General features: G+C 45.6%; 17 non-coding genes across 17 annotated transcripts; all 17 read left to right on the top strand.

Moving 5' to 3' along the window:
• The first annotated feature begins 511 nt into the window (after window positions 1-511).
• On the top strand, window positions 512-584 carry trnar-ccu (transfer RNA arginine (anticodon CCU)). The gene has a single exon. It is a non-coding gene; the product is annotated as a tRNA-Arg (tRNA).
• Window positions 585-1340: 756 nt separating this feature from the next.
• trnar-ccu (transfer RNA arginine (anticodon CCU)) lies at window positions 1341-1413 on the top strand. Its single transcript has one exon. It is a non-coding gene; the product is annotated as a tRNA-Arg (tRNA).
• A 1576-nt stretch (window positions 1414-2989) lies between these two features.
• On the top strand, window positions 2990-3062 carry trnar-ccu (transfer RNA arginine (anticodon CCU)). Its single transcript has one exon. It is a non-coding gene; the product is annotated as a tRNA-Arg (tRNA).
• Window positions 3063-3810: 748 nt separating this feature from the next.
• trnar-ccu (transfer RNA arginine (anticodon CCU)) lies at window positions 3811-3883 on the top strand. Its single transcript has one exon. It is a non-coding gene; the product is annotated as a tRNA-Arg (tRNA).
• Window positions 3884-4638: 755 nt separating this feature from the next.
• Window positions 4639-4711, top strand: trnar-ccu (transfer RNA arginine (anticodon CCU)). The gene has a single exon. It is a non-coding gene; the product is annotated as a tRNA-Arg (tRNA).
• Window positions 4712-4717: 6 nt separating this feature from the next.
• On the top strand, window positions 4718-4789 carry trnam-cau (transfer RNA methionine (anticodon CAU)). Its single transcript has one exon. It is a non-coding gene; the product is annotated as a tRNA-Met (tRNA).
• Window positions 4790-5461: 672 nt separating this feature from the next.
• Window positions 5462-5534, top strand: trnar-ccu (transfer RNA arginine (anticodon CCU)). The gene has a single exon. It is a non-coding gene; the product is annotated as a tRNA-Arg (tRNA).
• Window positions 5535-5540: 6 nt separating this feature from the next.
• Window positions 5541-5612, top strand: trnam-cau (transfer RNA methionine (anticodon CAU)). The gene has a single exon. It is a non-coding gene; the product is annotated as a tRNA-Met (tRNA).
• A 670-nt stretch (window positions 5613-6282) lies between these two features.
• trnar-ccu (transfer RNA arginine (anticodon CCU)) lies at window positions 6283-6355 on the top strand. Its single transcript has one exon. It is a non-coding gene; the product is annotated as a tRNA-Arg (tRNA).
• A 6-nt stretch (window positions 6356-6361) lies between these two features.
• Window positions 6362-6433, top strand: trnam-cau (transfer RNA methionine (anticodon CAU)). Its single transcript has one exon. It is a non-coding gene; the product is annotated as a tRNA-Met (tRNA).
• A 677-nt stretch (window positions 6434-7110) lies between these two features.
• trnar-ccu (transfer RNA arginine (anticodon CCU)) lies at window positions 7111-7183 on the top strand. The gene has a single exon. It is a non-coding gene; the product is annotated as a tRNA-Arg (tRNA).
• A 6-nt stretch (window positions 7184-7189) lies between these two features.
• On the top strand, window positions 7190-7261 carry trnam-cau (transfer RNA methionine (anticodon CAU)). The gene has a single exon. It is a non-coding gene; the product is annotated as a tRNA-Met (tRNA).
• Window positions 7262-7933: 672 nt separating this feature from the next.
• Window positions 7934-8006, top strand: trnar-ccu (transfer RNA arginine (anticodon CCU)). Its single transcript has one exon. It is a non-coding gene; the product is annotated as a tRNA-Arg (tRNA).
• Window positions 8007-8012: 6 nt separating this feature from the next.
• On the top strand, window positions 8013-8084 carry trnam-cau (transfer RNA methionine (anticodon CAU)). The gene has a single exon. It is a non-coding gene; the product is annotated as a tRNA-Met (tRNA).
• A 670-nt stretch (window positions 8085-8754) lies between these two features.
• Window positions 8755-8827, top strand: trnar-ccu (transfer RNA arginine (anticodon CCU)). The gene has a single exon. It is a non-coding gene; the product is annotated as a tRNA-Arg (tRNA).
• Window positions 8828-8833: 6 nt separating this feature from the next.
• trnam-cau (transfer RNA methionine (anticodon CAU)) lies at window positions 8834-8905 on the top strand. The gene has a single exon. It is a non-coding gene; the product is annotated as a tRNA-Met (tRNA).
• Window positions 8906-12869: 3964 nt separating this feature from the next.
• On the top strand, window positions 12870-12941 carry trnam-cau (transfer RNA methionine (anticodon CAU)). The gene has a single exon. It is a non-coding gene; the product is annotated as a tRNA-Met (tRNA).
• Window positions 12942-16734: the final 3793 nt, after the last annotated feature.

Here is a 16734-nt window from a genome sequence, read left to right as displayed (position 1 = left end):
TGTACATAGAGCCTAGCACAGGGACTCCAACTCCAGTCCTGGAGAACTACTTTTTTTCTTTAGCTTTTAGACGCATCCTTGTTCTGACACACCTGAATCAAATGAATGGCTTGTTGTCAGGCCTTTGTCAAACTTGATGCCATGCTGAAGAGCTAATTCAAGCATTTGATCCAGCTGTGTTTGAGCACGTCACACATGCTCCTGCTACTCCCCCTCTTTTAGTGGAACTAGATTCAGTGATTCAAATCATTGGTACTCTCTGGTCTTCATGTGGTTTCACAAGTCTCAACAGACAACATAAACGTCCCCAAATAAAGTGGAGCAATAAGCACAGCGTGTTGGCTGGCCAGCGTTCTGGACACTGAGTTGCCCAGAGTGTAATTTATTTTCTCAGCGTTTCTCAAATGTTCTTAAATACAGCTTCATCTTTGAACTAAAAACCAGCTTGAAACCATGGCTCTCACTCGAACCCCGAAACAACCTCCAAAGAAAGGAAGTTAAGGAATCATCTGCCCCGGTGGCCTAATGGATAAGGCACTGGCCTCCTAAGCCAGGGATTGTGGGTTTGAGTCCCATCTGGGGTGCTGTCCAGCAGAGTGGCGCAGCGGAAGCGTGCTGGGCCCATAACCCAGAGGTCAATGGATCGAAACCATCCTCTGCTATGTGTTTTTGGATGGCCCGATTCTCTGAACTGTGTCCAAAAACAGACGACAGTCAGGTCCTGTTCCCCCCAAAAATGCAGACAAGTAACCCTGTAGTACAGGCACCGAGTGAGTCAGTCATGTACGATAACTACCCCCGATCACCAAAGTCCACTTCTTATGTCTACATAGAGTCTAGCACAGGGATTCCAAGTCCAGTCCTGGAGAGGCACTGTTCTTTTTTTCTTTAGCTTTTAGACGCATCCTTGTTCTGACACACCTGAATCAAATGAATGGCTTGTTGTCAGGCCTTTGCCAAACTTGATGCCATGCTGAAGAGCTAATTCAGGCATTTGATCCAGCTGTGTTTGAGCACGTCACACATGCTCCTGCTACTCCCCCTCTTTTAGTGGAACTAGATTCAGTGATTCAAATCGTTGGTACTCTCTGGTCTTCATGTGGTTTCACAAGTCTCAACAGACAACATAAACGCCCCCAAATAAAGTGGAGCAATAAGTACAGCGTGTTGGCTGGCCAGCGTTCTGGACACTGAGTTGCCCAGAGTGTAAATTATTTTCTCAGCGTTTCTCAAATGTTCTTAAATACAGCTTCATCTTTGAACTAAAAACCAGCTTGAAACCATGGCTCTCACTCGAACCCCGAAACAACCTCCAAAGAAAGGAAGTCAAGAGCTCATCTGCCCCGGTGGCCTAATGGATAAGGCACTGGCCTCCTAAGCCAGGGATTGTGGGTTCCAGTCCCATCTGGGGTGCTGTCCAGCAGAGTGGCGCAGCGGAAGCGTGCTGGGCCCATAACCCAGAGGTCGATGGATCGAAACCATCCTCTGCTATGTGTTTTGGATGGCCCGATTCTCTGAACTGTGTCCAAAAACAGACAACACTCAGGTCCTGTTCCCCAAAAATGCAGACAAGTAACCCTGTAGTACAGGCACCGAATGAGTCAGTCATGTACCATAACTGCCCCCGATCACCAAAGGCGACTCCTTATGTGTACATAGAGCCTAGCACAGGGACTCCAACTCCAGTCCTGGAGAACTACTTTTTTTCTTTAGCTTTTAGACGCATCCTTGTTCTGACACACCTCAATCAAATGAATGGCTTGTTGTCAGGCCTTTGTCAAACTTGATGCCATGCTGAAGAGCTAATTCAAGCATTTGATCCAGCTGTGTTTGAGCACGTCACACATGCTCCTGCTACTCCCCCTCTTTTAGTGGAACTAGATTCAGTGATTCAAATCGTTGGTACTCTCTGGTCTTCATGTGGTTTCACAAGTCTCAACAGACAACATAAACGCCCCCAAATAAAGTGGAGCAATAAGTACAGCGTGTTGGCTGGCCAGCGTTCTGGACACTGAGTTGCCCAGAGTGTAATTTATTTTCTCAGCGTTTCTCAAATGTTCTTAAATACAGCTTCATCTTTGAACTAAAAACCAGCTTGAAACCATGGCTCTCACTCGAACCCCGAAACAACCTCCAAAGAAAGGAAGTCAAGGAATCATCTGCACCGGTGGCCTAATGGATAAGGCACTGGCCTCCTAAGCCAGGGATTGTGGGTTCAAGTCCCATCTGAGTTGCTGTCCAGCAGAGTGGCGCAGCGGAAGCGTGCTGGGCCCATAACCCAGAGGTCGATGGATCGAAACCATCCTCTGCTATGTGTTTTGGATGGCCCGATTCTCTGAACTGTGTCCAAAAACAGACGACAGTCAGGTCCTGTTCCCCCCAAAAATGCAGACAAGTAACCCTGTAGTACAGGCACCGAGTGAGTCAGTCATGTACGATAACTGCCCCCAATCACCAAAGTCCAATTCTTATGTCTACATAGAGTCTAGCACAGGGATTCCAAGTCCAGTCCTGGAGAGGCACTGTTCTTTTTTTCTTTAGCTTTTAGACGCATCCTTGTTCTGACACACCTGAATCAAATGAATGGCTTGTTGTCAGGCCTTTGCCAAACTTGATGCCATGCTGAAGAGCTAATTCAGGCATTTGATCCAGCTGTGTTTGAGCACGTCACACATGCTCCTGCTACTCCCCCTCTTTTAGTGGAACTAGATTCAGTGATTCAAATCGTTGGTACTCTCTGGTCTTCATGTGGTTTCACAAGTCTCAACAGACAACATAAACGCCCCCAAATAAAGTGGAGCAATAAGTACAGCGTGTTGGCTGGCCATAGTTCTGGACACTGAGTTGCCCAGAGTGTAAATTATTTTCTCAGCGTTTCTCAAATGTTCTTAAATACAGCTTCATCTTTGAACTAAAAACCAGCTTGAAACCATGGCTCTCACTCGAACCCCGAAACAACCTCCAAAGAAAGGAAGTCAAGAGCTCATCTGCCCCGGTGGCCTAATGGATAAGGCACTGGCCTCCTAAGCCAGGGATTGTGGGTTCCAGTCCCATCTGGGGTGCTGTCCAGCAGAGTGGTGCAGCGGAAGCGTGCTGGGCCCATAACCCAGAGGTCGATGGATCGAAACCATCCTCTGCTATGTGTTTTGGATGGCCCGATTCTCTGAACTGTGTCCAAAAACAGACAACACTCAGGTCCTGTTCCCCAAAAATGCAGACAAGTAACCCTGTAGTACAGGCACCGAATGAGTCAGTCATGTACCATAACTGCCCCCGATCACCAAAGGCGACTCCTTATGTGTACATAGAGCCTAGCACAGGGACTCCAACTCCAGTCCTGGAGAACTACTTTTTTTCTTTAGCTTTTAGACGCATCCTTGTTCTGACACACCTCAATCAAATGAATGGCTTGTTGTCAGGCCTTTGTCAAACTTGATGCCATGCTGAAGAGCTAATTCAAGCATTTGATCCAGCTGTGTTTGAGCACGTCACACATGCTCCTGCTACTCCCCCTCTTTTAGTGGAACTAGATTCAGTGATTCAAATCGTTGGTACTCTCTGGTCTTCATGTGGTTTCACAAGTCTCAACAGACAACATAAACGCCCCCAAATAAAGTGGAGCAATAAGTACAGCGTGTTGGCTGGCCAGCGTTCTGGACACTGAGTTGCCCAGAGTGTAATTTATTTTCTCAGCGTTTCTCAAATGTTCTTAAATACAGCTTCATCTTTGAACTAAAAACCAGCTTGAAACCATGGCTCTCACTCGAACCCCGAAACAACCTCCAAAGAAAGGAAGTCAAGGAATCATCTGCCCCGGTGGCCTAATGGATAAGGCACTGGCCTCCTAAGCCAGGGATTGTGGGTTCAAGTCCCATCTGGGGTGCTGTCCAGCAGAGTGGCGCAGCGGAAGCGTGCTGGGCCCATAACCCAGAGGTCGATGGATCGAAACCATCCTCTGCTATGTGTTTTGGATGGCCCGATTCTCTGAACTGTGTCCAAAAACAGACGACAGTCAGGTCCTGTTCCCCCCAAAAATGCAGACAAGTAACCCTGTAGTACAGGCACCGAGTGAGTCAGTCATGTACGATAACTGCCCCCGATCACCAAAGGCCACTTCTTATGTCTACATAGAGCCTAGCACAGGGATTCCAAGTCCAGTCCTGGAGAGGCACTGTTCTTTTTTTCTTTAGCTTTTAGACGCATCCTTGTTCTGACACACCTGAATCAAATGAATGGCTTGTTGTCAGGCCTTTGCCAAACTTGATGCCATGCTGAAGAGCTAATTCAGGCATTTGATCCAGCTGTGTTTGAGCACGTCACACATGCTCCTGCTACTCCCCCTCTTTTAGTGGAACTAGATTCAGTGATTCAAATCGTTGGTACTCTCTGGTCTTCATGTGGTTTCACAAGTCTCAACAGACAACATAAACGCCCCCAAATAAAGTGGAGCAATAAGTACAGCGTGTTGGCTGGCCAGCGTTCTGGACACTGAGTTGCCCAGAGTGTAATTTATTTTCTCAGCGTTTCTCAAATGTTCTTAAATACAGCTTCATCTTTGAACTAAAAACCAGCTTGAAACCATGGCTCTCACTCGAACCCCGAAACAACCTCCAAAGAAAGGAAGTCAAGAGCTCATCTGCCCCGGTGGCCTAATGGATAAGGCACTGGCCTCCTAAGCCAGGGATTGTGGGTTCGAGTCCCATCTGGGGTGCTGTCCAGCAGAGTGGCGCAGCGGAAGCGTGCTGGGCCCATAACCCAGAGGTCGATGGATCGAAACCATCCTCTGCTATGTGTTTTGGATGGCCCGATTCTCTGAACTGTGTCCAAAAACAGACAACAGTCAGGTCCTGTTCCCCCCAAAAATGCAGACAAGTAACCCTGTAGTACAGGCACCGAATGAGTCAGTCATGTACCATAACTGCCCCCGATCACCAAAGGCGACTCCTTATGTGTACATAGAGCCTAGCACAGGGACTCCAACTCCAGTCCTGGAGAACTACTTTTTTTCTTTAGCTTTTAGACGCATCCTTGTTCTGACACACCTCAATCAAATGAATGGCTTGTTGTCAGGCCTTTGTCAAACTTGATGCCATGCTGAAGAGCTAATTCAAGCATTTGATCCAGCTGTGTTTGAGCACGTCACACATGCTCCTGCTACTCCCCCTCTTTTAGTGGAACTAGATTCAGTGATTCAAATCGTTGGTACTCTCTGGTCTTCATGTGGTTTCACAAGTCTCAACAGACAACATAAACGCCCCCAAATAAAGTGGAGCAATAAGTACAGCGTGTTGGCTGGCCAGCGTTCTGGACACTGAGTTGCCCAGAGTGTAATTTATTTTCTCAGCGTTTCTCAAATGTTCTTAAATACAGCTTCATCTTTGAACTAAAAACCAGCTTGAAACCATGGCTCTCACTCGAACCCCGAAACAACCTCCAAAGAAAGGAAGTCAAGAGATCATCTGCCCCGGTGGCCTAATGGATAAGGCACTGGCCTCCTAAGCCAGGGATTGTGGGTTCGAGTCCCATCTGGGGTGCTGTCCAGCAGAGTGGCGCAGCGGAAGCGTGCTGGGCCCATAACCCAGAGGTCGATGGATCGAAACCATCCTCTGCTATGTGTTTTGGATGGCCCGATTCACTGAACTGTGTCCAAAAACAGACAACACTCAGGTCCTGTTCCCCAAAAATGCAGACAAGTAACCCTGTAGTACAGGCACCGAATGAGTCAGTCATGTACCATAACTGCCCCCGATCACCAAAGGCGACTCCTTATGTGTACATAGAGCCTAGCACAGGGACTCCAACTCCAGTCCTGGAGAACTACTTTTTTTCTTTAGCTTTTAGACGCATCCTTGTTCTGACACACCTCAATCAAATGAATGGCTTGTTGTCAGGCCTTTGTCAAACTTGATGCCATGCTGAAGAGCTAATTCAAGCATTTGATCCAGCTGTGTTTGAGCACGTCACACATGCTCCTGCTACTCCCCCTCTTTTAGTGGAACTAGATTCAGTGATTCAAATCGTTGGTACTCTCTGGTCTTCATGTGGTTTCACAAGTCTCAACAGACAACATAAACGCCCCCAAATAAAGTGGAGCAATAAGTACAGCGTGTTGGCTGGCCAGCGTTCTGGACACTGAGTTGCCCAGAGTGTAATTTATTTTCTCAGCGTTTCTCAAATGTTCTTAAATACAGCTTCATCTTTGAACTAAAAACCAGCTTGAAACCATGGCTCTCACTCGAACCCCGAAACAACCTCCAAAGAAAGGAAGTCAAGGAATCATCTGCCCCGGTGGCCTAATGGATAAGGCACTGGCCTCCTAAGCCAGGGATTGTGGGTTCAAGTCCCATCTGGGGTGCTGTCCAGCAGAGTGGCGCAGCGGAAGCGTGCTGGGCCCATAACCCAGAGGTCGATGGATCGAAACCATCCTCTGCTATGTGTTTTGGATGGCCCGATTCTCTGAACTGTGTCCAAAAACAGACGACAGTCAGGTCCTGTTCCCCCCAAAAATGCAGACAAGTAACCCTGTAGTACAGGCACCGAGTGAGTCAGTCATGTACGATAACTGCCCCCGATCACCAAAGGCCACTTCTTATGTCTACATAGAGCCTAGCACAGGGATTCCAAGTCCAGTCCTGGAGAGGCACTGTTCTTTTTTTCTTTAGCTTTTAGACGCATCCTTGTTCTGACACACCTGAATCAAATGAATGGCTTGTTGTCAGGCCTTTGCCAAACTTGATGCCATGCTGAAGAGCTAATTCAGGCATTTGATCCAGCTGTGTTTGAGCACGTCACACATGCTCCTGCTACTCCCCCTCTTTTAGTGGAACTAGATTCAGTGATTCAAATCGTTGGTACTCTCTGGTCTTCATGTGGTTTCACAAGTCTCAACAGACAACATAAACGCCCCCAAATAAAGTGGAGCAATAAGTACAGCGTGTTGGCTGGCCAGCGTTCTGGACACTGAGTTGCCCAGAGTGTAATTTATTTTCTCAGCGTTTCTCAAATGTTCTTAAATACAGCTTCATCTTTGAACTAAAAACCAGCTTGAAACCATGGCTCTCACTCGAACCCCGAAACAACCTCCAAAGAAAGGAAGTCAAGAGCTCATCTTCCCCGGTGGCCTAATGGATAAGGCACTGGCCTCCTAAGCCAGGGATTGTGGGTTCGAGTCCCATCTGGGGTGCTGTCCAGCAGAGTGGCGCAGCGGAAGCGTGCTGGGCCCATAACCCAGAGGTCGATGGATCGAAACCATCCTCTGCTATGTGTTTTGGATGGCCCGATTCTCTGAACTGTGTCCAAAAACAGACAACAGTCAGGTCCTGTTCCCCCCAAAAATGCAGACAAGTAACCCTGTAGTACAGGCACCGAATGAGTCAGTCATGTACCATAACTGCCCCCGATCACCAAAGGCGACTCCTTATGTGTACATAGAGCCTAGCACAGGGACTCCAACTCCAGTCCTGGAGAACTACTTTTTTTCTTTAGCTTTTAGACGCATCCTTGTTCTGACACACCTCAATCAAATGAATGGCTTGTTGTCAGGCCTTTGTCAAACTTGATGCCATGCTGAAGAGCTAATTCAAGCATTTGATCCAGCTGTGTTTGAGCACGTCACACATGCTCCTGCTACTCCCCCTCTTTTAGTGGAACTAGATTCAGTGATTCAAATCGTTGGTACTCTCTGGTCTTCATGTGGTTTCACAAGTCTCAACAGACAACATAAACGCCCCCAAATAAAGTGGAGCAATAAGTACAGCGTGTTGGCTGGCCAGCGTTCTGGACACTGAGTTGCCCAGAGTGTAATTTATTTTCTCAGCGTTTCTCAAATGTTCTTAAATACAGCTTCATCTTTGAACTAAAAACCAGCTTGAAACCATGGCTCTCACTCGAACCCCGAAACAACCTCCAAAGAAAGGAAGTCAAGAGATCATCTGCCCCGGTGGCCTAATGGATAAGGCACTGGCCTCCTAAGCCAGGGATTGTGGGTTCGAGTCCCATCTGGGGTGCTGTCCAGCAGAGTGGCGCAGCGGAAGCGTGCTGGGCCCATAACCCAGAGGTCGATGGATCGAAACCATCCTCTGCTATGTGTTTTGGATGGCCCGATTCACTGAACTGTGTCCAAAAACAGACAACACTCAGGTCCTGTTCCCCAAAAATGCAGACAAGTAACCCTGTAGTACAGGCACCGAATGAGTCAGTCATGTACCATAACTGCCCCCGATCACCAAAGGCGACTCCTTATGTGTACATAGAGCCTAGCACAGGGACTCCAACTCCAGTCCTGGAGAACTACTTTTTTTCTTTAGCTTTTAGACGCATCCTTGTTCTGACACACCTGAATCAAATGAATGGCTTGTTGTCAGGCCTTTGTCAAACTTGATGCCATGCTGAAGAGCTAATTCAAGCATTTGATCCAGCTGTGTTTGAGCACGTCACACATGCTCCTGCTACTCCCCCTCTTTTAGTGGAACTAGATTCAGTGATTCAAATCGTTGGTACTCTCTGGTCTTCATGTGGTTTCACAAGTCTCAACAGACAACATAAACGCCCCCAAATAAAGTGGAGCAATAAGTACAGCGTGTTGGCTGGCCAGAGTTCTGGACACTGAGTTGCCCAGAGTGTAATTTATTTTCTCAGCGTTTCTCAAATGTTCTTAAATACAGCTTCATCTTTGAACTAAAAACCAGCTTGAAACCATGGCTCTCACTCGAACCCCGAAACAACCTCCAAAGAAAGGAAGTCAAGGAATCATCTTCCCCGGTGGCCTAATGGATAAGGCACTGGCCTCCTAAGCCAGGGATTGTGGGTTCAAGTCCCATCTGGGGTGCTGTCCAGCAGAGTGGCGCAGCGGAAGCGTGCTGGGCCCATAACCCAGAGGTCGATGGATCGAAACCATCCTCTGCTATGTGTTTTGGATGGCCCGATTCTCTGAACTGTGTCCAAAAACAGACGACAGTCAGGTCCTGTTCCCCCCAAAAATGCAGACAAGTTACCCTGTAGTACAGGCACCGAGTGAGTCAGTCATGTACGATAACTGCCCCCGATCACCAAAGGCCACTTCTTATGTCTACATAGAGCCTAGCACAGGGATTCCAAGTCCAGTCCTGGAGAGGCACTGTTCTTTTTTTCTTTAGCTTTTAGACGCATCCTTGTTCTGACACACAGAATCAGAATCAGAAACTTTATTGTCATTGTCATGAGAACAACGAAATTAAGAATGGTCCCCGATCATTGCATCATCCCTAGCAATATCAAAATATAAATAAAACAATAAAATTCAATAAATAAAATAGATAGAATACTTAAAATACTAATAAGATATAACAGTAAAACATTCACATACATTCCCACACACATGCTTCAGACCATGCATAGATTAACACAAGAGTGGCGTGATGGACATTTTTTTGTAGTATTCAGATGTGTTATTGCAGTTGGATAACAGCTGTGTTTGAGTCTATTAGTCCTTGCTCTGATTGCCCTGTACCGTCTGCCTGAGGGCAACAGTTCGAACAGGGAGTGGCCAGGATGTGAGGTGTCTTTTATGATGTTTTGGGCCTTTTTAAAACAGTGGGCGTTGTGTAGAACTTCCAGTGTGGGGAGAGGGCAGCCAGTGATCTTTTGGGCGGTGTTAATGATCCCTTGGAGTGCTTTCCTCTGAGCCCCTGTGCAGCTAGTGTACCAGATGCATATGCAGTAAGTTAGAACACTCTCAATGGTGGCTCTGTAGAAGGACACCAGCAGTCTCTGTGTGATGTTATTCCTCCTGAGAATTCTCAGGAAGTACAGTCTCTGTTGGGCCTTTTTCAGCAGCTCGGAGGTGTTCACACTCCAGGAAAGGGTCTCCTCTATATTGACTCCCAGGAAGCGGAAGCTTGCCACCCTTTCTACACAGTCCCCATTTATGAATAGTGGTTGGATCTCTGCCTTTTTCCTTCTGAAGTCTATTATGAGTTCTTTGGTTTTTGAAGTGTTGAGGAGGAGGTTATTGGCCTTACACCATGACGTCAGCTGCTCCACCTCGTCTCTGTACGTAGACTCGTCTCCCTTGGAAATGAGCCCCACCACTGTGGTGTCATCTGCAAATTTCACAAATATGTTGCTGTGGTGGCGAGGAGTGCAGTCGTGTATGTAGAGAGAGTAGAGCAGTGGACTGAGCACACAGCCCTGGGGTGAGCCAGTGCTGAGACTCAGGGCTGAGGATGTGTGATGGCCAACTCTGACTCTCTGTCTACGGCCCGAGAGGAAGCTATTGATCCACATGCAGGTGCTGTATGGAAGCCCCAGGTCTTGTAGCTTGGCCACCAGTTTGTGTGGAAGGATGGTGTTAAAAGCTGAGCAGTAATCCACGAAGAGCATCCGCACATAGCTACCATGCTCTTCCAGGTGAGTTAATGCAGCATGGAGTGCTGTGGCTACAGCGTCTTCCGTGGATCGGTTTGCTCTGTAGGCAAACTGGTGTGGATCCAGGCTGCGGGGCAGGGCTGCTGTGATGTGTCTGCGGACCAGCTTCTCAAAGCATTTCATTACCACTGGGGTGAGTGCCACCGGTCTGTAGTCATTCAGGCCGGTGATGTGGGGCTTCTTAGGCAAGGGGACTATGGTGGAGGACTTCAGGCAGAGTGGGACAGTCGCCTGTGCGAGGGATTTGTTGAAAATCCTGGTGAAGATCCCAGCCAGCTGTCCTGCACAATCCCTCAATATTCGACCTGGCACACCATCAGGACCCGCCGCCTTCCTCGGGTTAACAGCCTGCAGCATGCGCCTCACCTCGTGCTCTTCCAGGGTGAGGGTGGTGCTGCTATGGGTGGCGTGTTGCTGCTGTGGCTCCAATACCTCCGGTACCCTGGTCTCAAAGCGGGCAAAGAAGATATTCAGCTCCTCTGCCAGCTCCAGGTCACCGTCCGCAGCTCCGAGATTGATCTTATAGTTGGTTAAGTGCTGGATGCCTTGCCACACCTGCCGGCTGGTATTACTCTTCAAATGGTCCTCGATCCTCCTCCTATAGTCCCCCTTTGCCTCTCTGATGCCTCTCTTCAGGTTGGATCGGGCTGTGGTGTAGTAATCCCTGTTGCCAGACCTGAACGCAATGTTCCTCTCCTTCAGCAGCTGCCTGACCTCCCGGGTCATCCAGGGCTTTTGGTTGGGATAAGCCCGGATCCATTTGACTGCTGTAACAGTGTCTATGCAGTGTTTTATATAGCAGAGGACACCGTCTGTGAACATTTCCAAGTCCTGATGTTCAAAGATATCCCAGTTAGTCCTGTCAAAACAGTCCTGCAGCTGCTGAGAGGCACCCTCTGGCCATATGGTAATATTCTTTGTGATGGTAAGAGCAGTTTTCTTGAGGGGGGCATATGCAGGGATTAGAAACAGTGACAAGTGGTCAGACTGACCCAGATGTGGCAAAGGTCTGGCCCTCTAGCCCATTTTGATGTTGGAATAAACTTTGTCCAGAATCTTGTCACCCCTAGTGGCACACTTGACGTGCTGGTGGAATTTGGGGATTGCTCTTTTTAAGTCTGCGTGATTGAAGTCCCCTGCTACGATATGTACAGCGTCAGGGTAAGTGCTCTGTTTATTATTGATGTTTGTATGCAGGAGTGCGATCGCAGAGTTAGCATTAGCATCTGGTGGTATGTAAACAGCTGTTATTATGACAACGGTGAACTCCCTAGGTAGGTAGATGGGCCTGCATTTAACAGTCAGATATTCAATGTCCGGTGAACAGTGACGGTCTATTATCACTGTGTTGGTACACCAGCTGTTGTTCACATACATACAGAGCCCCCCTCCTTTGCGCTTACCGGAGTCCACTGTTCGGTCATGTCGCTGTGTGGTATAGCCTGCTAGCTCAATAGCAGAGTCTGGAATGGATTGATGTAGCCAGGATTCAGTGATAAGAAGGATGCATGAGTCTTTGATGAAGTTATTTGCTGCTATTTGCAATCTCAATTCGTCCAACTTGTTCGCGAGGGATCTGGCATTTGTGATGAATAGGCTGGGGAGCGGTGGTTTGAGTGGCTGCCTCCGTAGCCTGGCTAGCGCGCCGGCCCTGCAGCCTCGCCGTCTCCTTCTCTCTCGACGCCGCCTGCGCCTCCACCCCGAAGGGATAACAATCCATGGGGAGCCCGGACTCCTCGCTATTTCCACCGGTATCTTGTGTAAGCGGACAAATTTGCTAGTCACGCTCTCGCGGTAGCTTACTCCAATCTTGAGGAGATCATGTCGGCTATAGATGTTATTTGCTTGGCTGGTAGAACACAAAAACAAACATAAGGCGTACAAAATTATCCAAACATAGTATCGATCGGTAGAACACTGAGCTGCTGCAACTACGTGCGCCGCCATCTTGAAAGCCTGTTAACCACCTGAATCAAATGAATGGCTTGTTGTCAGGCCTTTGCCAAACTTGATGCCATGCTGAAGAGCTAATTCAGGCATTTGATCCAGCTGTGTTTGAGCACGTCACACATGCTCCTGCTACTCCCCCTCTTTTAGTGGAACTAGATTCAGTGATTCAAATCGTTGGTACTCTCTGGTCTTCATGTGGTTTCACAAGTCTCAACAGACAACATAAACGCCCCCAAATAAAGTGGAGCAATAAGTACAGCGTGTTGGCTGGCCATAGTTCTGGACACTGAGTTGCCCAGAGTGTAATTTATTTTCTCAGCGTTTCTCAAATGTTCTTAAATACAGCTTCATCTTTGAACTAAAAACCAGCTTGAAACCATGGCTCTCACTCGAACCCCGAAACAACCTCCAAAGAAAGGAAGTCAAGCGCTCATCTTCCCCGGTGTCCTAATGGATAAGGCACTGGCCTCCTAAGCCAGGGATTGTGAGTTCGAGTCCCATCTGGGGTGCTGTCCAGCAGAGTGGCGCAGCGGAAGCGTGCTGGGCCCATAACCCAGAGGTCGATGGATCGAAACCATCCTCTGCTATGTGTTTTGGATGGCCCGATTCTCTGAACTGTGTCCAAAAACAGACAACACTCAGGTCCTGTTCCCCAAAAATGCAGACAAGTAACCCTGTAGTACAGGCACCGAGTGAGTCAGTCATGTACCATAACTGCCCCCGATCACCAAAGGCAACTCCTTATGTGTACATAGAGCCTAGCACAGGGACGCCAACTCCAGTCCTGGAGAACTACTTTTTTTCTTTAGCTTTTAGACGCATCCTTGTTCTGACACACCTCAATCAAATGAATGGCTTGTTGTCAGGCCTTTGTCAAACTTGATGCCATGCTGAAGAGCTAATTCAGGCATTTGATCCAGCTGTGTTTGAGCACGTCACACATGCTCCTGCTACTCCCCCTCTTTTAGTGGAACTAAAAGTAATTAAAAGAACAGAACTGTAGATAAATAAACATACCTTTATCCTGTCAGCTAGATACTTGTCATGCTTAATGGCAACAATGTTGCGTTTTTCATTTCTCAAATGGTAATGGTGTTATATGTTTGATGGACATGAGCTTTATGAATTTCAAACTAAAGTATTAATTAAATTACTAAAAAAAATAAATAAAAAAGAAACCAATGCTCCTCTTGCATTCTTGTTAATAACTGCAATATATTAATCACTTTTTACTAAACTGGCCCTTTTGATTACTGCACTAACAAACATTTCCAGTCCCCGTACCTTAATACTAAACCTAAAACCAATCAATGACATGAGCCTGATGTTAACAGGTAGATTACCTCAGTTGATGGATCTGATTGGTGCAACATCTACCGAGTCAATAGTGCCTGTTAAAAAAAAAAACCAAAAAAAAAAAAGTCTGGTATAAGACCATGACACCTGAAAGAACATATTTACATAACATGCAGTTACGGCGTGACGCAGGTGCTCATGATGCAGGTAGGCAGCAGATTGTGCATTTTGGAATGTTAGTTTATTTAAGCTTATTCACTTAAATAAGGGTAAAATGCTTGCCTTTTTCCAAAGGGTAGAATCACCTATTTATTTATTTTTGATTAAAGATTTTTTAAAAATTGTCATTTGACAAATAACACAGTTTAACAGGTACTTGGAGGTTCTTATTTCTGCTTGAATGTACTTACATCTGATTATTGTTTATTAACTTCTCATTTAAATATCACAGAATCAAGGTTAACATGGGAATAACATTTTCCAATCCTCAGTGTCAACGTTCAAATAGTCTTCCGTATGATGCAGTTAGTATGTAGGCCTATTTACAAAGAGTAGTTATGTAGCATGTGAAAAGGATGACAACATGTCAGTTTAGTCAGTTAAATTCTCTATATTTACCAGGCAGTGAGCTTTGCATTGAGCTTAAGTAGACTGTGATACAAATGCACTTGTATATTTTTTGCAGCATGTATACAGTAATGGACTGGTATGAGAACACTGGAAATGTAAAAGATGGTGTGAAATTTGTAAAATTTCTCCTGTGTGATTTATTTCAGTGCTGCTGCACTTTGATCATGAGTCAACATTGCAGTGTTTGCTTTTGCTTTAACACAAAATAGAAGTTGAACTCAATGCACAGATTCCCACTGATTATTCTCTAAATCAGAGACATCTGTTGTGTTGTAATAGAAATTGTTGTGCATTGTGTTTGTGATGAAATGGATAAAATGATGTTAATGCAAGTGCAACTCTGCTTAATTTTCTTTTTTATAAGGGTTGGCTTTTCCCCTCAGTTCAATGAGATGTCTTTAAGCAGAGTCATGCTGGGAGGCTTAGGTGAAGGGCCAATCATGTGGTCTCCTGACATGACAGCCTTATAGTGGATTTAAAGTGTCCAGTAGTGTCTGAGCCATCTATCTAGCATCTCATTTTTCAATCCATAAATGTCTTAGATTGCACTTGAGAGGTACCAAAAACTTGTATTTTAAAGCAGTTTTCTGTGTAAAGAAGAAGCCAATTCACCCAGGATTAAACATTGACTCACATATTTGCTTTTGGAAAGTTGTTGACTCTTTTCTGACATGGCCACAATCTGAATGCACAACGTGACTAACAATAGGACTACAAATTAATTCTGTGGTTGTTGGTTTTCACTACAATGTTAAGATTGTAGTTAAAAAAGTACAAAATACACCAGGTCAGGGTCCAAGGCTTTTAGTCAAACTCATATAAATAAAACTTTGCTTTTAGGGTCTTACCCTGTAAATAATTTCTGTTAGCTTACTGGGGTCAGACAGGGGCTTTTCATAGGATTAAACAGTGGCTGGCTTTAGGAACTGTAAAGCTAAGTAAAAATTCATGTTGTTTCTCAGCTGAGGACTTAAAAGACTAGCAGAAACAGGGTTGTCATACTTACAAGTGTATTTGAGGTCTTGTGAAGTCTTTGTTCTTGAGCCACTAATACAGTCACAACAGCAACATGAATATGCAACATGAAGCACCAAGGAATTTAACATAAATGTGGCATGTCAACAAACCAAATGCAAAATGCAGCTTAATATAATGTGGTTAATACTTATTAAATACTTGATGAGTTCACTTTATCTGAGAAAATCTATATCCCAAGAAAGAACAACAAGACAAGTTCCAACAAGAATCTCATGACAGTTGGAAAACAGTTGGTATTTCCCCACATTCTGCAATGTATAAGCTGTGTACTGAACAATGCCCAGCAATGTGGCTTAATGTGTGGCCCCAGTGATCTAATGGACAAAGTAAGCCAGGGATTGTGGGTTTGTGGTTATTTGCAGTAGCATTAAAAGTAGAAGTGGTCCATGGATAGTGTGTATATATATATATATATATATATATATATATATATATATATATATATATATATATATATATATATATATATTAGGGGTGCAACGATATTCGTATCGATATTGAACCGTTCGATACAGTGCTTTCGGTTCGGTACGCATATGTATCGAACAATACAACATTTGTAATTTATTTTATCAACTTTCCTTCTGACGATGCTGTCTGTGTTGAGCGCTCAGTGAATCTGCGTTCGACTACTCCGCCTAGGCTGCACTGTCGAGCGCAGATCCACTGAGTGCTCCACACAGACAGCATAGTCAGAAGGAAGAGCGCAGGGCACCTCCCCCACCCTCATTCAGATCTGGCGTTTGGAATTATTTTGGTTTTCATGTGACGTATGACCCTGAAGGTAAGCGAGTCATGGACTAAAGTAAAACAGTATGTTGGATGTGCCATGCAATGCTCAATTACATGGGTGGGAACTAGTGTGTTAGCGCAGTTAGCTCGTTAACGTGTTGGCCGTCTAGCCCCATGCACGGGGCGATCGGCGGTAGCTCGTGACACCAAAGTATCGAACCGAACCGTGAATTTTGTGTATCGTTGCACCCCTAATATATATATATATATATATATATATATATATATATATATATATATGTGTATATATATATATATAACTGATATGTGCAAAGCACTTTTTAGGGGCTTTTAAATGTGTGGTGACGCTTATATGTAGAGCTTTGTGTCATCTGAATAATTTAGGTCAGAGTTGCTGTGATGTTCCAGTTCTGATGCTCACAGATGTCAAATAGCAGAAGCCTGATAGAATTACCTTACACTACGGTTTCTGGATCTTATCCTTCTGTCTTACTACATATCTTAATAATAGCATTCTGTAAAGACGGCCTTTATTCTTAAAATAGGACCTAAGATATTGTAATTTTAAGATAAATTGTAATAATTATTTTCCCTACATTTCCAAAAATAAAAAAAATGCTGAATTGATATGCTCTTCTGTTGTCCTTCCAGGAGAATGACCAT

The sequence above is a fragment of the Rhamphochromis longiceps genome, linkage group LG23, assembly GCF_057381845.1.
Source record: "Rhamphochromis longiceps isolate RC_006_pf linkage group LG23, R_longiceps_female_GT1.1, whole genome shotgun sequence".
Taxonomy (NCBI): Eukaryota; Metazoa; Chordata; class Actinopteri; order Cichliformes; family Cichlidae; genus Rhamphochromis; species Rhamphochromis longiceps.
Note: the sequence above shows the minus strand (reverse complement) of the source record. Positions and strands in the feature narration are given on the sequence as shown.